The sequence below is a fragment of the Clarias gariepinus genome, chromosome 28 (genome assembly GCF_024256425.1).
Source record: "Clarias gariepinus isolate MV-2021 ecotype Netherlands chromosome 28, CGAR_prim_01v2, whole genome shotgun sequence".
NCBI classification, from domain to species: domain Eukaryota; kingdom Metazoa; phylum Chordata; class Actinopteri; order Siluriformes; family Clariidae; genus Clarias; species Clarias gariepinus.
The window spans coordinates 1719816-1737500 of NC_071127.1; the positions used below are offsets into that span (position 1 = coordinate 1719816).

Here is a 17685-nt window from a genome sequence, read left to right on the forward strand (position 1 = left end):
CAATTTCTCTTTCCCAGAGAAACTTGGGTCCAGTAAGCCAATTCGAGTTGATCAACTCTAACACTTTGAGACCCCTGGAAGCATGATCCGCAGGGTTTTGCTGTGTCTCTACATAATGCCACTGTGCAGGGTCAGTCGTCTCTCTGATTCTTTGTACTCTATTCGCTACAAAAACGTGAAACCTACGGGCTTCATTGTTAATGTAGCCCAAGACTACCTTTGAATCAGTCCAAAAGTATTCTGCGTCAATTTTAAGCTCCAGCTCCTCTTTTAACATGCTACTCACCGCTGAAGAGATCACGGCAGCGGTTAACTCAAGTCTAGGTATTGTCACAATTTTGGTGGGTGCAACCCTTGCCTTTCCGAAGACAAAGGAGCAGTGGACTTTGTCTTCACTCAACACTCGTATATATGAGCACTGACCATAGCTATGGCTACTCGCATCTGAAAAGTGATGGAGTTCGATCCTCTGGACATTCCCTAGTGAGTCAGGAGCAAAGCATCTTGCAATCTGGAGATTTTGCAGGTTCTTCAAATCATTTATCCAGCTGGTCCATTGTGGCATCAACTCTTTGGGGAGTGGATCATCCCATTCAAACCCCCTTTGGCACATCTCCTGTAGAACTTTCTTTCCTAATAGGATGAAGGGAGCCAGGAAGCCTAACGGATCAAACACAGATGCAACTGTTGAGAGGATTCCTCTGCGCGTTGCTGGTTTCTCATCCAAGGCTACTTTAAATGAAAAGGTGTCACTATTTACATTCCATCTAACTCCCAACACTGTCTGGACTGGGAATTCATCAGAACCGATCTCCACATCCTGGATTTCACTGGCTCGCTCACTGACAGGGATAGACTCCATGACTTTCCTGTCATTTGAGATGAACTTGTGCAGACGTAATTTCCCTTTTGCACACACATTTCGGGCTTCTTGTACTAATCTTATAGCTTCATCCACCTTTTCCACACTGATGAGCCCATCATCAACGTAGAAATTACTTTTGATGAAACTGGCTGCTGCAGGGTATTCTCTTTCGTTCTGACATGCAAGATACTTCATTCCATAATTTGCGCAGCCAGGAGAGGATGCTGCACCAAAAAGATGGACTTTCATGCGATACTCCTTTGGCTCGGAGTTTGTATCGCCATTTTCCCACCACAGGAACCGTAAGTAGTCTCTATCTTCCTGGCTCACATGAAACCTGTGGAACATTCTTTCTACATCACAGATAACTGTGATTGGATATTTGCGAAACCTGCAGAGCACCCCTGTTAACCCATTAATGAGATCAGGTCCAGTCAACAAGTGATCATTTAATGCAGTGCCGCCATATTTGGCAGAGCAATCAAACACAACTCTAATCTTCTCTGGCTTTCTAGCGTGATATACTCCCTGATGAGGTATATACCAAGCGTTTCCTTCCTTAGGTTGGTGTTCGGCTCTCTCTGCATCACCATCCTTGAAGACGTCTGCCATGAATTTGACATAATCATCCTTAAATTTTTGGTCTTTCTCAAATTTTCCTTTCAAGCGCTTCAAACGCACCAGAGCCAGCTGCTTATTTTCAGGTAACTGTGGCCGTGTCTTAAAGGGGAGGGGCATCTCAAGGTGTCCCTCCGAGTTCTTGTGAATTTTGTCATTCAAAAGTTGTGTGAATTGTATGTCATCTTGTGAAATGCTTCTATCCCTTGGACTTGTTTCTCTAAAGTCTGACTCAAGAGCTCTGATGATGGAAGCTGGTGTCAGTATTGGGACTTCCTTGACACATACACGATGACACAGGCCTGTGACTTCAGTTGACTTTGCAATGTGGTGCGAAGAGCCAACTATGCTCCAACCCAAATCTGTCCTGATGGCATACGGTTCGTCATTGCCTCCTGTGATGACTTGACGTGGTGCCAAGGCTCTTGAGCAATCGTAACCTATCAGGAGTCCTACTTTACAATCCAGCAGCATTGGGATTTCCTGAGCAATTTCTTTCAGATGATTCCACCTTCTAGCGGTTTCTGAGGTAGGGATATGAGAGCGTTCAAGTGGAATGAAGTCTCTGGTATAGACAGGTGGCAAACTTATTAAGCCATGGGAGGTAAACCCTCTAACTCTGAGCCCACTTACTCTTTTACTTTGAACTATAGAATCCCTTCCCATCATTGTGGTAAGTTTTAACTTGACTGGCTCTGAAATTGCACCCATCCTCTCACATAATTCTTGATCCACGAAGGTGTTGCTGCTCTGTGTATCCAGAAGGGCATAAACTAAGGTCTCCCTTTCAGGAGTGGAAGTTGAAGAAATCCATACAGGCACTATCATCGATGTACTCCCACCATCACCACTCTCAACGCTACAAGAAAGAGAAGACGTGTTCTGTTCTACTTGCATAGCATGCTGAAATGTGACAGCTGCAGGAGATGGGCGGTCTTCGTGAAGTATTGTAGGATGACGTTTCTTGCATATACTACAAGTTGCTTTGCTCCTGCAATCCTTTGAGTTGTGTCCTCTCCTAAGACAGCCAAAGCACAGGTTATTGTCTAATATAAACTTTCTTTTGTCTTCCACAGACTTGCTGTCAAACGTTTGACATTTGTGAATGGAGTGACTTTCCCCACAGCACCTGCAAGTGACTGGGTTTGAAACTGAAGGGACAGTGTTGATTTTATTGGCACTGTTTGATTCCACTGAGTTTCTTACTCCTACATTGTATGTCTTTGTCACTATTTTTGATTTGTCTGATGCCTTCACATTAGTGAAGAATGCATTAGCCTTTGAGCGCTTAAGTTCTCTAGATGACTTGTCTTCAGTGAGCTTAAGGGCATTAAAAGATGTTACAGGATTACATGCTATTTCCGCTTCTTGTGCCACGAAATCAGCAAACTCCTTGAAAGTAGGGTATTCCTCTAATTGTCGCAGCTGTACTGTGACATGCCGATTCCAACGAGATGTCAGCCAATCGGGGAGTTTTTGTAGCATTTTCTGATTTTCTTCACAGTCGTTTAACACCTGAAGGCCTTTGATATGTGGTATGGCATTACTGCAGGCTGTTAGAAAATCACTGAATTGTCTCAGTTTGACAGACTCTCTCGAACCAATCTTTGGCCAGTTGTTTAGTTTTTCTCTAAACGCACGCTGGATTACGAATGAATGGCCATATCGGGAATTCAGTGCTTCCCACGCTTGATCATACGCTTCATCATCCTTTCTGTAGAAGCTTCCTTCCAAAACAGATTGTGCCTCACCACTGACATATTTCTGTAGGTAGAACAACTTATCAGCTGGATTTGTGCATCGCCGCTCTATTAATGCCTTGAAACTTGTTCTCCACTCTAAGAACTTGAGTGGGTCCCCTGAGAAAACTGAGGGCTCTGGTGCAGGCAGTCTACTGAGAACCATTGTGTCATGTAAGGCTTGTACTACTGATGCTTCACTGCTAGCATGGTTTGTCTGTCTCTCATTGTCTGTCTTACATGCTTGTTCTTTTTTTATTTCCTTAGAAGCTGCTAAAGGACAATTTGGTACCTCGCGGCTTGCTGCTACACTATCCTTACTGGACTCAGCTGAATCAACTTCAGAGTACACTTTGAGTTTTGCAGCTATTACTTGAAGATCTCTCTGATTCTCCAGTCTTTTAAGTTCTAGCCTTTGATTTGCGATAGCCTCCTCCATCTCTATTTCTGCCTGCTTTGCAGCCAACTGGGCGGCACACTCTGCTCTTTTTGCAGTGATGCTTTGCTGGTCTACTGAGCTGTTTGAACGGTGACTACGAATAGACCTAGGGCCCGTGGATGAGTACACTGACTGAGCATATTCTTTGTCAAGCACCATACGAATTCTTGCATTTTCTGCATCAGCATCAAATTCGTCTAGGCCCACTTCACTCATTCGCACCTTCATTAAACCCATTATATCTGATGTTACTGCTGTACAAGAATCCATTTTTCTTCGTATCTCAGTAGAAGGAACTGATTGAGATCTTATAAGCTCATACATATCTTTAACTTGAGTTTCCATTCCTTCTACACTATCCATCAGGTCACTTAAGTCTTGGTCAGAGCACTCACACTTAATTTTGGTGCGTGCAGCTTTAATTTGTTCTTTCCAGCTCATATACAACTTGATAAATTTGTTCTCCTTTTGAGAAACATCTTGCTGTTTAAGCTCCTGCATTTTTGGAGTCAACTTTCTCTCTCGTGAAGACTTCCTGGGTTCATCTCTTCCTGAAGTAGCAGCAGTAGATTCGATCATTACTGTTTTAAGTGACTGTATCTTAGAGTGCATATCACCTATGAGGGACTCTAATCTTTTCCTTTCTATGTCATTAGTTTGAGATTCTAATAATTCAGTTAGTCTAATCAACTCTGCTTGAATATTCGCAGTTTGCTCTTTTGATTCACCACACTGTGATTTTCCCCCATGGAATGACATTGTAAACGCTTACCAAAGCACTTTAAAGTAATTACTCATAGATCAAAAGTACTCTTAGCACATTTCACAATAATATTACTGCTAAAGCATAAACATTAGAAAGGTTGTAATAGTAAACCAATTAAAGCAGTAAACAGTCTTCTCTTTTTTTTTTTAAGAAAAGGTGTAGATGTGAAGATGGTACAGTCCAACCTGCAGTTGATTGCGAAGTTGATCTCTTCCAAACTCTAAGTTGGAATAAACACTGTTCTCTGAAGCTTTTGGAAAAGGATACCTGAAAGGCTGTAATCTCCGCGGAAGAATGTCGCCCTCTACTGGTTGCGATGCAGTACTTTTGACCTTAGCTGTAAAATGGCCTCTTCTCCGACGTGATGCGTCTGCTCGTGTCTCCGTCTTTCTCCGACGTCTTTTTCAACGTGATGCACCCGCGATCTTGCCGTGCCTTCTCCGACGCGATGCCGTTCAATACCTCAAGCCATGGACTGTGATGGCGTTACGTTTTCACTGTAGCTGCACTGGTCTAATAAAATGATAGCCACGCTTCATACTGATGTCATTTTGCTGTTTATTTAACTCTGACTCTATCTCCCTCTCTTCAGCGGACACCGTGAAAACTACAAAAAGCAAACATAAGCATATTTAAACATGCATCTCTTTTCACAGTCTCTCAATTTGAATGTCCACTGACATACAAGTACACGTGTGTCCAAAAACTTGATTCAATGTACACAATTTTCAAACACTGTTACATAAATAGATATGAACACAAAATTAAACACACAATGTAACAGAGTTAAACATAAATTACCGTGTGCGCCCTTAGACCATGCAGATAAAACGTCTCTCTTTTCAGGCTGTAGAGCATGTGCGTTTCTGCCTTCATATATGTACTACCCATAATGCCATGGTTTCCATGCACAACATGTGACCTGTTACTTCAAGTATGGATTTTCTTAAAAAAAACATCAATCCTTTTTATGACAATAAATATCATATTAATGAATCAAGCATTTTACAAACAAATGAACTCAAATATAAATGAATTTTTGCATAAATATGAACACACACATCTCTGACATTTACACACGTCCTGTGATGAAACACAGGCAAACGGACGAAACACGTGACAGGACACAAACTACGCGGGGAGCTGAAACAGGAAACATGACGAGACTAGAACCCCGATGAGACGGGAGACACGTAGAGACAAGAGGCGAGAGACGGGACTAGGGCTAAAGACCTGGCAATCAGCTAGGCATGGCTTTTAGCTAAACATGGTTAAGGGTACTTAACCATGGCAGTCGGCTACACATCCACCTAGCTAAGCATGTCTTTGGCCCAACATGCACTAAGCTACACTTACCTAAAAGCGCGACACACACAGGGGCTGGGCTGGGCTGGGCGACACACACAGTGGCTGGGCTGGGCTGGGCTGGTCTTGGCTGGGCTGGGCTGGGCTGGGCTGGGTGACACACACAGTGGCTGGGCTGGGCTGGGCTGGGCGACACACACAGTGGCTTTTATTATTAACTGATGGTACAACTTTTTGTTAGAATATTTGCAATGTATTATCAAGATTTCAATATATTTGTAATACACTAAATGTTTTTGGGGTTTTTTCCACTGGGGAAGGCCTTTAGTTTTGGGGACCCACTGACCCAGTTGGCTTGACATGGTCCTTGTCAAAGTCTCCCAAATCCTTACACTTGCCCATTTTTTTGCTTCTAACCTCAAGAGCTGTCTGTATACAGTACTTAGTGCCTAGTTTATTACACCCCTAAGAGCTGCCCCCAGATCACCAGCATAATTTACTTGTTGAATGCTTTAACTAATCAGTATATGTTAATTGGGTGCAAGTTCATTTAGGGTTCAGTGCTCGGTCTGTTATATAAGCATTCCACAAAATGTATAAAATGTAGCCCCTTCTGTGGAGTAGACAGTGTTGGACCAGCAGAGGGCGCCACACTCATTTCTTTCCCGGCATCATTCACTTGAACCGCGTGTTCCTACTTATCTTCTCCAACTGAATACTAATGCACGGCTGATGCTGTGGCCATCACTCGCTCCCTCCCTCTCACCATCCATCTATCCACCGGCAAGAGAGAGAGAGAGAGAGAGAGAGAGAAGGCAGTGGTTATCCTTAGCATTAGCTAGAACGCAAGGGTTGTAGTGCGTGTGTGTGTATATGTGTGTGTTGGTCTGTGCTTAACAGGTATATCTAGCCAGCTTTGTGTGTGTGTGTGTGTGTGTGTGTGTGGTTGGGATCTCCCACTCTACATATCTCGTCCTTCCTCCATCTGGAGCAATAAATGAAAAAACGGATGAGCTGGAGTCTTCGTTCTATTCATCTTCTCCACACACACCTCGGAGGTGTTCTGTCGTTCCATCTCATGGCCTGACACTCGGTCTGCCTCTCTCTCTCTCTCTTTTACCCTCCCTTCCTCTCTCTCTCTATCCCTCCCTCTCCATCTCTCTTTCCATCTCCATCTCTCTCCCCACTCCTTAAGTGTCTGTCTCTCAAAGCATGTTGGATGAGAAACGGGCTGATTGATTTTTTTCTTCTTTCATCTTTTCCCTCTACCAATCTGGATTTTAATGACAGGTAAGTGTGTGCGTATGTGTGTGTGTGTGTGTGTGTGTGTGTATGAAACAGAAAAGCAGGTCAAAAGAGTGTCTCATTATTTCATTGAGGTTGTGTGTGTGTGTGTGTGTGTGTGTGTGTGTGTGTGTGTGTGTGTATACTTTAATGGTAGATATACACTACATAGTATCATTATCTCTCACCCTATTTAGTACACTCCTGACTGAATCTCAGTGCACCACATGTAGTGTATCATTGCTTTGTGCATGCTCTTTTTATAAGTGTGTGTCAATGTAGTGCCCTATATAGGGGGTTAATAAAAGGTACTGCACCCTACATAGTGAATGACATGAATTAATATTAATCCAGCTATTACAGCCTGTATAATACATATAACATGTTGGTTTAGGACACTAGACACTCACTGGACTAATAATGCACTATGTAGGGTCAAATTCATCCTAGATAAGTATAAGAGAACAATACCTGATTATTGCACCTTATAGGGCCTATAATCTCATAAAAGTTTATAGGGTATACATTACCAAGTTAAAGTGGCTATAGCTGCTTTTAATCCCTACCAGACCGAGTGTGCACTCCTGAGAAGATGTGTGAATTAAGTGGATGTGGGATACATCTCCTACCCCTTAGGGAACAGTGGGCTCAGTCCCAAATGACTCCTGAGCTGAGATGAACTGCATTATTTAGGAGGAATCATTATCTCATTCATGTTCTTGTCTAGTATCAGAGTAGTGCCCTATACAGGGTATGAGGAGATCTATATTGGTTGATCATTAGCCTGCAGTATATGAGTGTTCTATAGTTGCACTATGTCACATTTACTCTCTAGAAGACTTTGTACTGGACACTGTTTAGTGTGTAAAAACTGTGGGGTTCAGTGTGTGATAGAATGTCTTTACACCCAGTGTGTGTAGTGTCCTTATATATCAAGCAGGGAGCTGTTTAGAGTGATTCTCCTTACAGCCATGTGCAGTGCCCTGCATAGTATATGAAATGCCCCCTTATACACTCTGAATAGTACACTACATGTCTAGTATTGATAAAGCTGGAATGCAGTCACCTCAGAGGAAGGGTTTATAAAGAAAAAAAAAAAAAAAAACTCCATGTCGTATCTGAAGTTTACAGAGAGTAGGGGAACACAAACTGAGAGAAGAGTTCTTGACCTGTTTACGGATCCTGTAATCACTGACAAGCAATAAGAAGGGAACGTATTACATTATGGGAACTTTTTAGCTCTTTTTCATATTAATAAGTAATAGAGATGTTTTACATTTACATTTCACTGTCTATTAAAACAATCATAATCACTGTTTGTTTAAAATCATTAACCCCAGTCATTAGCTAGGTTATAGATGGCGTCCATATTTTCCAGTTGCCAGGCAACAGCTTCACCCACCTGAACAGTGAGGCTAATACAATACATTCACCTTTAGAACTTCACAAGCTCTACTGTAGTGTGTAGTGTGTACTGAGTGTGTAACGCTCCATGAAGCTAATGCACTAGTTAGTGCTTAAACAGGTTAACTGGTTATTCTGATCATGATGTTATGCTAACAGTTTTAGGAACACCAACATGAACACTAATATAAATAAACTTCAATGCACACACAACCACTAACACTGATACAAACATTAAGGTAATCACTAAAACAAACACTGATATGAACACAAACACTAAAACAAACACAAACATTAATATAAACAAACACTACTACAAATATTAACATGAACATAAACCCTTAAACAGGCACAAAGACTAATAAGCATTTCACTGTATATCGTACTGTGTATGACTGTGTATGTGACAAATAAAGTTTGAATTTGAATTTAAAAACACTCATGTAAACATAAACATCAAAACATACACAACCAGTAATAAAAAGCATTGAAGCAAACTTGAAAACAAACACTAATACAAACATAAACACTACTAAAATACTAATGCAAACACTAACAAGACCAGCAATATAAACATAAGCACTAAGACCACTAACAAATACTAATACAAACACTTACATGTACACAAACACAAGGCAAACAAAACTTAATAAAATCATTAAAACAAACATCAACACAAATACTAATACAAACAAAAAATACTGGCGTAAAAACGCTAATAAAACACTAATACACACAATAATAAAACACAATTACTAACAATAGCATACACACACTAATACAAAGAGTGACATGAACATTAATGCACACACGCTAATAAACACACTCATACACACTAACACTGATTTAAACTCGACTATGAACACAGATACAAAAACAAACACTAACTAATAAATAAACGCTATTTCACACACACACACACACACACGCACACACACAAGCACTAATATACACACATTAATACAAAGGCTTACATGAATACAAACAGTAATGTACTCAAATATTTAAACTTATACAAACACAAATGCACACATTACTAATACAAACACTGTGATATGAAGTTGCATTTAAATACTAACATGGGCACTAAAGCGAACAGCAGCACGAACACTGATATAGGCACATAACTAACACCAGTAAGGGTGCTAACTGTGTGTGTGTGTGTGTGTGTGTGTTTCTCGATCGCTTTCTTGCTTCAGTAAATGTAAGGAAACATTCTGCACTTTCTTCTCTTCTTTTTAGATTAGAAACTTCCATTATTAAAACAAGCCAAGCTAACACTAACACTAATGCTAATTCAGAGGAGAAAAATGCTCTTTTTTTCTATCTTTCTTTCTTTGATCTATCACTCATTCACATTATAGCAGGGATAAAAAGGTGAGCGTTTATCTGTCGCTATTTATCTCCTTCTGCATCCTCACCTTGCATCTTTATACCAGTGTGTGTGCGTGTGTGTGTGTGTGTGTGTGCATGGGTATATTTTATGGAAAAGGCATCTTAACCTCTTGTACCCTATAAAATGCATAAACTCACACACAGCTGCAATATAATCGCTCTGACACTCAGCCCTGAGCTGTATGTTTTCGGATGTCTCCTAAACCATTCTATATTCACTACACAGCACACTATTATTACACAACCATCATTTTATAGTGTTGTGTAAAGAGATATTGGAACATGCCTGACATCCCACCATGCACTAGTCGACAAACTAGCTTTATAAATGACTCATTTATACGTTATAATAAAATGATGCTGTGGTTTGGGACACACCCACACTGGACTGATGATGGTGTTTATGTGGCCTATATAGTAACAGAGTGTGTGGTTTGGGACACACACACAGCGGTCTGCTAATAGGATTAATGTTCACTATACAGTAAACAAGGTGTATGATTTAGGACACACTTACTGTATAGTACCCTATATAGTGAATATGGTGTATGATATGCAACACCCATGGTGTACTGATGGAGATGTTTATGGAGATGGAGTTGTGGGGTTTGTGTCACACAATGGTCTAATGATGGTGTTTATGTGGACTGTATAGTGGATTGGGACAAATAAACAGTACAGACATCATCCTGTCCCCTCTCTCTCTCTCTCTCCCTCTCTTTCTTTTTCTCTGTCTTACACACACACACACACACACACACACACACACACACACACACACACACAGTGATTTGGTGGCTAGGTCATGAAAACTGGGCCGACCAAAATGGGTCCATACCCCACATCTAAATATATCACACCTGGCCTACACAAATTACACTCACACAGAGAGAGAGAGAGAGAGAGAGAGAGAGTTCCGATCTTCTCACATAACCCACTTTACCATACAGAGACTGCACACACTTATAGACCCTGTGTGTTTAATATCTCCTAATATACTCCTAAACCCTAAACATCCTAAACCCTGATGTCTAAGCCTAAATAGTAAATCCCAGTTACTAAACCCCAAGTCTTAAATCATAGTGACTAAACCTTAAATCCTAAACCCCAATGACTGAAATAAATTGTGACAGTGAAAATGATCAGCTACTTATTTTAGCCCCCACAAACTTAACACTTAAATCCCAATGACCAAACTATAAGTCCTAAACCATTATGTCTAAACCCTAACACATAAACACCAATGTCTAAACCCTAAGTCCTAAATCATAAATACTAAACCTTAAATCCTAAACCCCAAAGACTAAACCCTCACTCCTAAAATAAAATGACTAAACTCTACCTCCTAAACTGCCGTGACTAAACCCCAACTCTGAAATGCCAATGACTAAACCCCAGTTCCTGATCCCAATGTCTAAGCCCTAACTTATACACATCAATGACTAAACCCTAAGCCCTAAACCCAATAACCAAACCTTAAATCCTTAACAAGACTGACCAAACTCTCAAACTTTGCATGGTGGAATATGCAAAGACGTACACATATGCACTGTGCAGTGATGTATATGTATGATATGTATGCATGACAAACAAGGGCTTAACTTAGCTAAAGCCTAAGTTCTAAACCCTAACCCCTATGACTCTTTTTAATCCTAAAGATTAACTAAATCCTCAAACCTTAAACCCCAGCTCCTAAACCCTAAAGCCTAACTGTTAACCACATACACTGTATGTACACACACACACACACACACACACACACACACACACACTGTATACAGAACAGTGAGAGGAAAACTGGGTCTGATAGAACCATCACATTGGTGTGTGTGTGTGTGTGTGTGTGTGTGTGTGTGTGTGTGTACTTGGGTGTGTGTGTGCCCTCAGGTCTTGTAGCACATTAACACCTATTCCGAACTGCCAGACACACTCACCACCACACCTTTACACACACACACACACACCCACACACACACACACACACACACACAGACATACATAAACTCAGACAGAAGAGGAGAAGAGGAAGGGCTCCAGGGAGGCTGAGAGAAAAGATGGAGCAAAAGAAGTGAGAGGGATGAAGGGAACGATAGCAGAATGTAGTGTTCATCACTTATCAGTGTACAGAGATTTACTCAATTACAGGACAGAGAGAGAGAGAGAGAGAGAGAGAGAGACTGGCAAAATTAAATATATAGAGAGAGACGGAAAGCAGACAGAAAGAGGAAATGCAGAAAACAATATGAGGAGATAGATAGATAGATAGATAGATAGACTAAGAGACAGAGAAATAAAAAGACTGAGAAATGGACAGACAATCAAATAGATTGAGAGAGAGAGACGGAGAGATTAAGTGACAGACAGACAGGTAGTTAGAGGTATAGGAGAGAGAGAGAGACAGGAAAGAGAGAGACACATATATAAATTGAGTGAAACAGACAGACAGATTAAGCAAGAGACAGACAAAAACATTTTGAAGACAGACAGACAGACAGACAGACAAATACACTGAGTTTTAAATGCTTCAGTTCATAGAGAAGGAGACAGAGCCTGCAATGTTGCAAGTGTGTGTGTGTGTGTGTGTGTGTGTGTGTGTGCGCACTGCTCAATAAGCCGACGCAGTGAGCCTGTATATTTTCACTAAACTTGCTCATCCATTACTCATAGACAGTGTACAGCATTTTCTAGAACACACACACACACACACACACACACACACAGTAATATAAATGCAGTGAAAGTTGCTGATAGAGCCCTCAGACGCTCCGTGCTGTCCAATTGTTCATCATGGTTTCATCCTAACGCAGGACTAACATCCTGTACGATCCTGCAGCTCGTTTGCATCTGATCTGCATATGCAAATGAGGGCATCTGTGCATAGATATGTACAGCTTATACATAATTATGATTACAGCAGGTGAAATACCAGTCAAGCTCCACACACACACACACACACACACACACACACACACACACTATCCAGACAAGCTATTTAAAGGCTCCATATCAGTTACATGTATAATTTATGAGTTACATCATCAGAATGAGAATATAAACAAGCTCAGTCGGTGTGTCGACACGGTAAATCCGATTCCTTGCAGAAATATACATTTTGCTGAGAGTTTCTCTTTCGGGGTAATTTTTTTAATGATCTTTATGCAACCTTTGATCTCTCCTGTTTCAGATCCGTCTTGAACATGAAGAGCACTTGGACTTTCTCCCTTAGGAACCTGTGAAGGAACCACGGAGCGACTGGAATCCTTCTGCGGTCATTCACTCTGGACACACCTCTTCATTGTGTGCTGATGATCTGTTCATCAACACATTGACCTTAACAGTAATAATTATTATTAATATTTATTATTGTTGTTGAAAATTGTTAAATGAAACGTGTGTCAGGTATATAGATAGAAAGATAGGTGTGTTGTGTGAGTCAATTACATCAGCATAAATATTCGCACACAGCTGTTTTGGTTGGTTGCTATGGTAACAAATCTTGGCACAACCAGATACAACAATAGTTCCCCACAATCTTTGCCATCCTTACCACAACACCAAAGGAACCAGACCAGACTGACCCCACAGAGCATAATGTTAGGATAGACCATTTGTGTTACTGTTGTTACTTCTTAAAACCTATGTCCTGCATATTAAAAAAAAAACACCCGGTCACCAGGGAATTTACTCTCCAAGCTGTCCATCAAAAAGAGACAAAGGACATGAGGAGCTGGTTTGCTAGCATTGAAGATTGTACTATGCCCACTTGTTGGGCAACACCTGCGGCTCCAGACCACAGTCTTCTATTTCTAGTCTAGTCTTTGTGGTGTTGGTCTGGAGTTCACTCAAAGTCTGGGCTGGTGACAAATTCTAAACCCCTTGGTGAGCTTCTGAAAATGGTTGCAGGATCGTAAAGTCTTATCATGCTTTGGGACCATGATAGGTCTTTGGAATCTTTGTCTGCTTCCATGACCACCTCTATAGCATGTCTCTGGTTGCTCTTTAAAATTATTTTACAACAAAAGACAGGACATTGTACACAAACAAAACAACAAAAACAAGAAAAAAAATGAAAACCGAGGATTTATGTGACCCGTGTATAGTGTGTGTATTTGTTTGCAAACTGCATCGGGTCATTGGAGTGGAGGGGTATTTTTTGGAAAAGAGAAACAAAGGAGACACAAAAGAAGGAGAAATTGAATTGAAAAATTAATTTAATAAAGTAAGTAAATAAATAAATAAAAAGGAGGATCGAGAGCAAGAAAATGAAAACAGAAGGAAAAAAAAGACAAAAAAATATAGAACTCAAAATAGGCTGCCCACACCTTATTGTATTGATATACAGGTGAAATTCCAAAAATTAGAATATTGTGCAAAAGTTTATTTATTTCAGTAATGCAACTTACTGTAAAAGGTGAAACTAATATACGAGATAGACTCATTACATGCAAAGCAAAATAGTTCAAGCTGTGATTTGTCATAAGATGATTATGGCATACAGATAATGAAAACCCCAGATAATGATAATGAAAACCCCAAATCCACAATCTCAGAAAATTAGAATATTACATGCAATCAATAAAACAAGGATTGTACATAGAACATATGACAGGCCTCTGAAGAGTATAAGTATGCATATGTACTCAATACTTGGTTTGGGCCCCTTTTGCAGCAATTACTGCCTAAATGTGGTGTGGCAATGAAAACTATTAGCCTGTGTCACTGCTGAGGTGTTATGGGAGGCCAGGATGCCTCACTAGTGGACTTCACCTCTTCTGCATTGTTTGGTCTCATGTCCCTCATCTTTCTCTTGGTAATGCCCCATAGTTTTTTTATAGGGTTCAGGTCAGGCGAGTTTGCTGGCTAATCAAGCACAGTAATCCCACGGTCATTGAACCTGGTGCTTTTGGCAGTGTGGGCAGGTGCCAAGTCCTGCTGGAAAATAAAGTCAGCATCCACATAAAGTCTGCGGAAGGAAGCATTGAGTGCTTCAAAATCGCCTTGTAGATGGCTGCGTTGACCCTGGACTTAATGAAGCACAGTGAACCAACATCAGCAGCTAACATGGCTCCCCAAATCAACACAGACTGTAGAAACTTTACACTGGACTTCTGTCAGTCTGTGGCTTTCCATTATTTCTCCAGACTCTGGGTCCTTTGTTTCTAAATGAGATGCTTTCATCAGAAAAGAGGACTTTTTTTTTTTTCTTTAGCTCAGGTAAGATGCTTCTGATGTTGTTTGTAGTTAAAGACTGGCTTGACAAGAGAAATACGAAATACGTCTATCTCACATATTAGTTTCACCTTGTAAGTTGCATTACTGAAATAAAATGAACTTTTGCACAATATTTAAATTTTTTGAGTTTCTCCTGTAGATGAGTACCCTCTAACCAGATAACTTCTATATTACTAGAAGAAATGTTCATAAACATACACATTTCCCGAGACATAATTAGGTCAAATATTTTCTTTTCTTTTTCATTCGATAATCTCTTGTAATCTTCTCTTGAAGTCACTTTAACCATTGAGCTACCCCTGCCCGCTGTTTAATCTAAAGCATATCTTTGTATTTTCTTGAATAAATAGCTTTTCCAGTGAGACTATCATGGCAGTCTAATCAGGTACCCGTTCAGCATGACAAGTTTGCTTATCCTTCTTATGTCTCTGAAATTGTTCAAGCTTGCGTTGGATTTTTGCTGGTATGTCCCTACCATGCTATTCATTTAGCAGTATTTGTTGGAATGTTGTCCAAAAGTATCTGTAACAACCTCACAAACAGGAGATATTCTAACAGGAGCTCCAACGCATCTTTCCTCACTATCCGTAGCACCTGTGTTAATGATTGGTTACAGGATTTTTCCAGCATATATATCTAAGGTGCCTCATTGTGTCATTTTGGAAAAGCTGGCAAAGATGATTAATCAGATGTTTCGGAGGTGGTTCAAATTCAAATCAAATTTAAATGTATACAAAAAGAAAAGATAGACTAGGAGTTGGAAAGATTTTACTGCAATGAGGAACAAATTGTTCTAGGAAAATTGTAAAATAAAAAAGAAATTGTGGTAATGTACAAATCTATAATTTACAGATTTACAAAGTAACTATAAAATATAATTAAAAATAGAAATATATAAAATCTATAAATTAAACAGGATGTGCAGAATGTGCAATATAAAAGAGTAGAAAGGGTAAAGATATGGCATGTGGGTATGACCCTGCGTGAGTTCCTTGGCAGGTGAAGTCTGTACTGTACCTGTGTATCCAGTAAAAACTGGTATAATTAGTTCAGGATCTATGCAATGATGGTATTCTATCTAATGTGGCCCCTGTGTAGGAGGAGGAGTCATGCAAAAGCACGTCTATTTTTGGAGTGCTTTATATTATTGATAGGCTCTGTAGAGTAATTGAGGCTGACGATGTCAATAATAATCCTGGGACAATCTTTAGAGCACCATATTGAGTCCTGTGCTGCAACTTAAAGTTTTGGTAATTCCATGCTGACTTTTCTCCAAGAGGTCCTGTATAATTTAGGGGTCAGAGAGCACTTTCAGAGAGGGTCCACCATAACTACTTGTAACACACCATCCGCATAAACCTCTTCAATCTTCAGCTAACATTATGGAGCCTTCTTCTTCTTTTTTTCTTTTTTTTTTAGCTTCAGTGGAATTCTGGTCATCTAGATTAAATCTTCAAATATTTTTTATACAGTATGTTCACTCTGGTAAATATTTTAGATTAACCTGATACCGGACATGCCATACCACAGTTAGTTAATGGTCTTCACCTATAAGGTTCGAGGCCCATGGTTATCCCCATTCCATGCCCTGCCAAAACACGGTATTTGTGCTTATTTTAATATTTTTGTTCTATTTTATACAAATATTACTGAAAATATATGCCAAATGTGCTACTTCTATTGTTTATGCAACATGGACATGACCCATCTTGTTTCCCTAAAATATTCAAGTTGCTAACTTCAGCCATTTAGGAGAGATGATATTTTCCAGCGTTATACTGTCTCACTTTATGAGTATTGATGCCTAAATTGGTGTAGGCATCTAGAAGCATATGACCTGTAAAAATGTTGCTTAAATTGGTTTTTGGTAAAAGCCTAAAAAGCAAAATAGTTTGTAGTCTTTGTAATCATGTCAAAGTCATATTGCAATATCTTAACAAAAAAGCTTCTTCTTTGTCTTTCGGCTGTTCCCTTTTAGGTGTCGCCACAGCGAATCATCTGCCTCCATCTAACCCTATCCTCTGCATCCTCTTCTCTCACACCAACTAACTTCATGTCCTCTCTCACTGCATCCATAAATCTCCTTTAAATATCTTAACAAATAAGCAACTTAAAATGCACTTTTTCATGTTTATCTCTTTTCTTGTGAAATCTAAATTGATCAAATAAGATAATTGAAACATTTTAATTAAAAAAGTTACAGACACTACATAAAGGACATAAAATTGTGTTTAGCATTGTCTGATAAAAATAAAGCTGTGTATGCATATTTACAAAATACACAGCATGGATTGGAAGATAAGAAGTATTAGTAAGTATTATGAAAAATGGTGCGCTATGATCCTATTTAAAAATTCACCTTTTCACCTACAGTAGCTAAGACACTTTTTAACAGCAATATATATATTTTTTATTTGTTTTGTTCAATGAGCTGTCCAGCATGCCTTTTAGGTCTGGGTCCAGGATGTCTTTTGAGTCTGGACAGATCTGTTTTATCAAATGTTATTGCTCAGTTTGGTGGTGTTTTCCTACGAGACCTGACATCACAATGTACAATCAGACCGTCAGACAGACAGACAGACAGATAGACAGACAGATAGACAGATAGACAGATAGATATTACTTTCTTTAAACTCAG

The 17685-nt window shown here is 39.9% G+C and overlaps 1 protein-coding gene across 2 annotated transcripts in view; it reads left to right on the plus strand.

Moving 5' to 3' along the window:
- Nucleotides 1–6689: 6689 nt before the first annotated feature.
- The window catches only part of grin2ba (glutamate receptor, ionotropic, N-methyl D-aspartate 2B, genome duplicate a), a 62360-nt gene continuing 51364 nt past the window's right edge, over nucleotides 6690–17685 (plus strand). The window contains exons 1-2 of one of the 2 annotated variants that reach the window (XM_053490210.1): nucleotides 6690–6790; nucleotides 13000–13152. The gene's annotated coding sequence lies outside the window, so the exon portion shown is untranslated. Of the gene's footprint in view, nucleotides 6791–6921; nucleotides 7023–12999; nucleotides 13153–17685 lie in introns of those variants that run through there. The other variant, XM_053490211.1, reaches the window with a different exon arrangement.